Raw genomic sequence first — 7,662 nt, forward strand, 5'->3', positions numbered from 1 at the left:
CAAGGCCAGTTATAAAAGACTTTTGCCCACTTCTCTTGGAATATTTGCTCTCAAGACCCCCCTCCCAGGACATTCCTGCTTGAAACTTAACCTCCATGCTGTGAGGAAGCCCACCTCACACGGAGAGACCAATAGAGGCACTCAAGTCAACATCTCCAGCTAAGCCCAGTTTTCAAGTCATCCCAGACCAGGCACCAGACATGACTGATGAAGCTTCCAAATGATTCCAGACCTTAGCCATTGGAGTCACCCCAGCTAAGGTACCAGATGTTGTGGAACTGAAAAAAAAGCCATTCCCCATTATTCCCTTTCATTATGCTGACCTACAGATTCCATGAACATAATAAAACATTTTTGTTTTATGCCAGTGAGTTTAGGGTGGTTTGTTATGCAGCAAAAGTAACCAGCACACACCCATCACATCCTTACTGCTTTGGACAGGTAACTAACCTCTCTCCGTGCCTCCATTTACGTCCCTGAAAATGGGGATCACGTTCTCTTAGCGTCGTCAGGAAGATAGGAGAGGTTGTGGCGTGCTCGTGCCCAGCGAACCCCCGTAGCACTCAGCAAGTCCTATTGAAGTTATGAATCAGCGGCCGGTCACTTCCAGATTACCCACAGCTGACCATGACGGCAATGGGGGCAGCTTGCGTAGAGACCACGGCGAGCCCCAAGACCGTGTACCGTCCCCATCCCGGTGCCTTGGGCCCCTAATGATCTGCCCCAGCTCACCCTGGCCTCTCCCCGTCCCTCGCTCCTCCACACCCAGTTTTCCCCTCCCCCCAGAGTTTGCGGAGACGGCAAGGAAGGGGTCCCCTCACAGACCCTGGAGTCACACGGACGTGACTTGAGTCAAGCCAGATCGCCTGGGTTCAGATTCCGGCTCTGTGTGACTCTGACAAGTCATCTGCCTTCTCTGAATCTGTAAAATGGGCACAGTAAGGGCACCTAAACTTGCGTTGAAATCATCAGAGAGCATGTATTAAGAGATATATAAATAACAGCTATTGTTGTTCTTGCTGTTAGTGTTGAACCCCAGCACCCCACTTCAGAGCTGAATCAACTTAAGCAAATTATTTCGCCCGCGCACTTGAACGCTGGGGAAGCGCCTTCGCAGGTGCGTCTTTAAGCAGCGGCCCTGGAGCGCCGCCTGGTGGTCAATACGGGCGCCGCAGAACTTCATCTACTGCGCGCGCAGCCCCCCCACTATTCCCTCCCCGCGGTTCTGGGACCTGGTACATCCCTGAGAGGGGGAAGAGTGTTGAGGGAGGGAGTCCCAGGTTCGGGCATCGGATCTATCTCCCCGCCCCCCAAAACTGAAGGGGCTGGTGTTGGAGGTTTGCTAGATTCAAGGTGTGACATCAGGCTCGTGTCAGCCCGTACCACAGTCACACTAACACACACAAAACACACACTGGCTCACACACACTCACTTGCATTCATACAAGGTGACACTGACACACACTTGGACTGAGCTACTCTATTCCCTCCTACAAACATACACACACACACACACACACAATTCGCACATAACCTGAGACATACACAGAAACCCATTCATTGACACCCCGAGACTCGCCCCACCTACATCCACAGAGAGACACACACAGCCCTAACAAATGAAACACACAGATACACTACACATGCCTCAGCCCGAAACACCCACATCCTCATCTATAACACGGGAACAAACCCACCAACTCCACAAGGAGACCGCCAGAGAGCATGCAGGGACCAAGCGACGCCTCACCCCTCGCCCACTCTCGCCCCGCTCTTGGAGCCGGGAAGGTTGCTCCTGCCCATGAAGGGACGGACCCCGCCCGGAGGGGCCCGCCAGATTCTCCCTCAGGCTCACCAAGGCCAACCGAACCTGCCCTGGGGCGCAGGGAGCTTGGACCTGCAGGCTGAGGGGGTGCCACCGCCACTTGGAGCTCTGTGTGTGGACACTGGCCTGGAGACTTGGGCCAGGTCCGTGGGTGTGTGTCGGGGAGCTGCCATCAGACTGCCAGACTTGGGAAGACTCCGAGGGAGGGCGAGAGTCTGATCCAGCCCCACTCCCGCCCTTCCCATTCATCCTCCACGTGACATCACAAACTTGACCCTGTCTCTCCTCTCCTCTAAACCTCTCTATGGCTCCCCAGTGCCCTCGGGAGAAAGCACAGTCTCCTCGCCTTGTCCTATGAGGCTCTGCATACTGCGGTCCCGCCCTCCTCCCGGGTCTCTTTCCAGCCTAAAGTATCCGGCTTGCGTGTTAAGCTCTACTCAGGAGTGTCCTATGACGGGCACCCCTCTGCCCACAAACACACTAGGCTGTGAATCCCGGGAGGGCAGGGCCTGGGCTGTCACAGTCACCACTGGGTCTCCAGATAGGTGGAAGCAGGTTCTGGGGGGATGTGTGTGGAAGGAAGGAAAGACGACAGGGAGAACGGAACGGAGGGAGAGAGGGAAGAAAGATCTTTAAAATTTAAACCTTTGGTCCATCTTTCTTCTCTGAGCCACGTCTCCCTGTGCCCACCAGAGGACGCTCTGACCCAGCAAATCCCTAAAGCAGCGACTCAGCCCGCTCTTCGTACAAAAAGGTATTACGATACTGAAGAGGATTAATACCAATAACCGCTACTGAAAGCCCTACTGCACCCCAGGACGTGTGCTAAACCCTCCACGTGCCTAAGCCAACACAGCAGCTCAAAGTATCGTGCAAAGGAGGAAAGTGAGGCTCAGAGATGTTGTTTAACTCTCCCAGCGTCACACAGCACCTAAACTGCAGAGAAGCTTCCCACTCTGGCCTTGGAGACCCAACCGCCCTTTGCTCCTTGGCCACATCCCTGGTGTAACCAACTCACAATTCTCCGTGGACCTGGCCTTGCCTCTTCCCCCACTCGGCCACACCTCATTCCCCTCAGCTCTTCAGGTCTCCTGTCCTCCATCCAGCCACTGGGGTCTTCATACACCAACCCCCTCGAAAACACTTCTTCCCTACTTCACAGAGGGTCACCTCCTCCCTTCAGACTCAGCTCAGTGTCACCTGTTTCGGGAAGCTGGCCCCAATCCAGAATCAGCTGCAGCTCTTCCGACCCACCTCCCCTGAGAATGCAGGCGTTTCCCTCCTAGCACTCGCTTCCGCTTCCGCTCCTGAGCTCCAGGAGGCAGAGCCTGCCTCAGTCATCACTGCTCCCAGCGACCTGCACAGGTGGGTCCCAGGACAGCCACTAGAGAAACACTGAATGAATGAGTGAATGAAGTCTCTGGACGGGAATGACTTCAGTGAGCACCTGAAAGGGTGAATGCTCTTCCCCAACCAGTGTTCCAGAGATTCGACAACAGACACCCCCAGCCAAGGAGAGGGCCCCATACTCCCTTTCAGGCCCTCCCCTATCCAGGTACAGTGAGTCTCACTACTGCCCTTCCTCCCCTGGGGACAGAATCTCCTGCTTTCCAGCCCAGTATCCACCCCCCACACTCCCACCCCCGTCTCCTAACTGATTTGCCTCCATTTCTCCTTGTGGCATCCCCTCCCTCATGTGGAGGGAGCCAGGTGGTTCCTGTGGGAATCACTAACCCTCACCCATCACTCCCCGAAGCCTGGCCAATCAAAGCACTCCCTCCCTCTCCAGTCCCTGTGATTGGTGCAGGGGCAGGCACGTGACCCAGCTGATCCAATGGGAGCTGGTCCAGAGTTTTTGGTTGAATAAATGAATGAAGGGGCCCTGGAACCAGCCATGACTGAAGCTAATACAACCTGGACTTTATAGTAACGTGAGCCAATGAATTCCCTTTTCTGCTTAATCCAGGACAGCTTCGGTTTCTGCACTTGGAACTCAAAGTGTCCTGTGTAATTGGTTCCCCCTAAAGCATTCTCCAAGCCCCCAAGAAGGAGGGGCACAGGGGCCTCTCAGTACCCTGCCAGACATTACCTCTGGCTCCAAGTGCTGGAGCAGGACTTGAGGGGACCAGGGAAGGGTCTTCCTGACTTCTCAGACCCGGCACCGTCACCTGCCATAGGTTCCTGAGGCTTTTTGCCTCATTCCTGGGGCCCCAGGTCTCATGCCAACAGGGAACCAGTAAAGGCGGTCTTGCTGCTCTGGAAGAATCCCAATGGCAGGAAAGTTCTCAGTCAGTGTTTCCTGGATGGGCCCACGCTTGCGCAGACTGGCAGCTCAGCCATCAGATGGGCTGAGGAGAAAGGAATCTGATTTTATCTCTAATAGTTTGCCCAGATGGAAGGAGGGAATGAACGAACGTCATTACCTGGGGCTCATCCTGCAGCCTGGGGCCTGGGTCACCACCACAGTGTGTCCAGGTCCCAAGTGAGGGGGAGGGGAGGGGAGGGGGAGGGGGAGGGGAGGGGGGGGAGGGGAGGGGGGAGGGGAGGGGGAGGGGAGGGGAGGGACAGGCCCTAAGGCTTGAAGGGGCAGTTCTGGAGGTAGCTTGGGGTGTTAATGGGGTAATTACTGAGATATCATTCAAGTGGCCCCCTGGGGGTCACTATGATATGATTTGCAGTGGCCGCAGGCCCTTCCCACGAGCATGCCTTGCCCTCTGAGCACCCCACCCGCTCTGATCTACAGAGAAGGTCCCACCGCGGTCCTGGTAGCTGTGGCTGCCCGGAGGGCTGTGAAACCCGGACAGCGGTCGTGTCCCTGAACCAGGCCTGGCCCACTGCTCGGGCTCAGCCTCCATCTCACACAGCCACCTCGGGGCCCTTAGCCCCACCGGGACACAGACCTGCCACTTGCGCTCCCATCCCCGGCCTCAGCTTCAGTCCAGACCCCGCCTCCTGGCCCTAGCATCAAACTCACTCCAGACCCGGAGTAACCCCGAGTGAGGGCTGATCACCCCCCATTAAGGCCTGGACCTCCTGAGACTTGATCCGCGAGTGAGCGGGGCTGAGTTTTCTGTGTGAGGCCTGCCCAGTGAAACTACAAGGCGAATATTCTCATTTCCATTGGGCTCCTCAAACAAATGCTCAGACCCTGGCAACAGCCTGAAAGCGGTTGTCATGGAACCGGCAGTAGCCCGTGGGGGAAGGAGAGCTGCCAGTGCCCGGGAGCCAAAGCCTGCTGCCCACTCTGATGCAGATGCGGAAAAACTGGCAGGACGAAGCGGGAGGGGGTGTGTGTCACACTTGGCTGGAGTGGGAGGGAGAGTAGTGATCCGTCACCCAGGAGGCCCATACTCGTGCAGGGGGCTGGCTGTGGACGTGCACAGGGCCCTGCTGGTCACCAGCATCCCGGAGGACCTGGAAAAGGCAGGTCCTGCAGCCAGCCTTCCCGCGCCAGGGCACGTTCAGGTTGAGGAACACGAGGGACGTGAGGGAGGAGAAGGCCAAGGCCGCCTTCATGGAGTTTGTGGCGGACATTAATCACGGTGCCACCCCCAGGGTGACCCCGGGCAAGGATGGCGTCTGGAGGGTTCTGTGCAAGGACACGAGAGTCCTGAGGCGGAAGAAACTGTCCTGAGGCAGCTGCTGCATGGAAGGCTCCCACGGGCCGCAGTGGCCAGGGCCCCCAGGGACTCACCTGCCGATTCAGAGACCCAGGCCCCGTTCCTGGTGCAGCCAGCAGGGCTAGCAAGGGCAGTGCGGGGCGGGGGGGGTCTCAGAAATAGAGCCAGAGACAAAAAGAGGGGCCGAGGAGGACCGCCATTTACCTCTGCAAAAGAGAAGCTGAAGGATTCTTCCAACAGAGCCTGGGCCTCGAGATCGCAGAGCTGGAAGAGGAGGACTTGGGCAGGGATAAGTGGCAATGACAGCGCGCTCTACGCAACACTCCAAACGGCTGCGAGGAAGCCGTGCAGAGAGACGTGGATGAGGCAGTCAGTCTCCATGGAGTTCTTGGCCCTGAGGACCGTTTTGGACAAAGCCAAGAAGAAAGTGACAGAGAAAGAGCCCCCGAGGTGATCAGCTTGAGCTGATCACAGAAGCCAGGAGCGGCATCTGCAACACGGTGGCTCTCGTGGCCACGAGGGACACACCTGATGAGGCGCTCAAGGGCAGTGCTTCAGGAGGTGAGTCTGAGGAATGAGGCAACCAGGTCACCCAGAAGGGCATGGAGAACCCCGAGTTCTAGACATCATGGCCTACAGGATTTCATCAGACATCAAAACCTGCAGGGAGACGTTGAAAATCGCTTCTGTGATCGAGTCGCTGGGCTGGAGCGGAAAGAAAGACAAGAAAGCTGCCCTGCCCGAGGTCTTGTCCGTCATGGCCAAGGACACTTCCGGAACCCGAGTGAAGGTGGAGGAGGCGGGCCGCCAGGTGGACGCCGTGGTCCTGAGGAAGGCCAAAGACGGCGCTCACTTGCTGGGATGCATCTCCACCGGGGCTGAACCTCGGACCACCTGCAAAGGGAAGAAGGCTCCCGGTGGCCCGCTGCGGGGCTGGGGCGAGGACGAGGAAGATGAGGGCGGCCTCCTGGAGCTAGCGGTGCTCCTGGATGCCCAGGACATGGCTGAGGTGATAGGAAGAAAAGGAAAAGGCCTGGCAGAGCGGGAGGTTCAGATGCGCCAAAGGCAACCTCGGGGAGGTTTTGGCGCTGCGGGCGGCCCGCGGGAAAAGGGAGTCGGAGGACGTGGAGAGCGAGGAGTCTGAGCCCGAGGACCGCGCGTCCAGGAAGCCCCGGGCCAAGCGGGCCCGCCTGGCCTTTAGGGCCCCGGATCGGGCGGGCTGGGCAGCGGCTCCCGCCCCGTCGGGGACCCGCAAAACCCGAGGGGGAGGCGGCGGCCCCGACGGGCTGGGCATCCCTTCCGAGACGGAAGCCCAGGACGAGGAGGCAGGAAGCAATAGCAGGAAGGGGCGCGCGGGCGCTGGGGCGCAGGCCAAGGGCGGCCAGCCCAGGGCTCGGCCGCCCGCCGGCTCCAAGTCCACGCGTGGGAAGAAGGCTGGTCGGGGCAAGAGGCTGCCCCCCAAGTGCCGCTAAGGCCACGGCGAGGCTGCAGCTGCCGGTGGGGCCCCAGCTCCGCCCCTCGGCCCTCCCCACCGCGGAGGCGGCAACCTCTGAACCGTGGGCACTGAGCTCTAAAGTGCGCGTCCGCCCACCGCTCGCTCCCCTGTCCTTTCAGTCCCTTCTTTGCAGGTGGCGCGAGCAAGCCCAAGGGAAGAAGGAAGAGTGTAACGGGCGCCCGCGGAGGCAGCAGCCCTAGGTGATGGGACGGGGTCTCAGGGCCCCCCCAGCGGGATTGTCTTTGGGTCTCCCGCGTTAGCGCAGGGGTGAGCGTGTCCGTGGACACCGGGCACCGGGCGAGGCCAGCAGTGCCAGTGAGTTCTTTCTGGCTGTTCGTAGAGCCCCGATCCCTTCCAGACTCATGCTTCTGGCCAGCGTCTCTGTGCCCCTGTCCTCCACCCCAATCTGATGGGGGCCGGGCTCTGTGATGGAGGCTCGGCCACCCAGCCGCGCGGGGGTGTCAGGATGTAGCTGAGCCTTCAGTCAGGAAGGCTGAACCTCCCTGCTGGGGGAGGAGATGATTCCAGGAAGAGAAGCCTGAGAGGCAGAGGGGTTGCTCCTGGGGGAGGGGAAAAGAGGTGGGGGAGGGAAAGGGAGGGGCGGGGCTCTGGTGACCAGGACCAAGGAAGGAGGGGAAGGATGAGAGAGAGAGAGACCCACACCTGCCCTGCCCATCTGAAGTGTATGTAGCTGGTACAAATGCACCAGCTCCTCAAGGCCA

At 59.0% G+C, this 7,662-nt stretch overlaps 1 pseudogene; it reads left to right on the plus strand.

Annotated features, from left to right (window-relative positions):
* The first annotated feature begins 5,689 nt into the window (after positions 1-5,689).
* LOC117308937 (paraneoplastic antigen-like protein 8B) lies at positions 5,690-6,917 on the plus strand (annotated as a pseudogene).
* The last annotated feature ends 745 nt before the right edge of the window (positions 6,918-7,662 follow it).

Source organism: Tursiops truncatus, chromosome 19 (genome assembly GCF_011762595.2).
Source record: "Tursiops truncatus isolate mTurTru1 chromosome 19, mTurTru1.mat.Y, whole genome shotgun sequence".
Classification (NCBI taxonomy): domain Eukaryota; kingdom Metazoa; phylum Chordata; class Mammalia; order Artiodactyla; family Delphinidae; genus Tursiops; species Tursiops truncatus.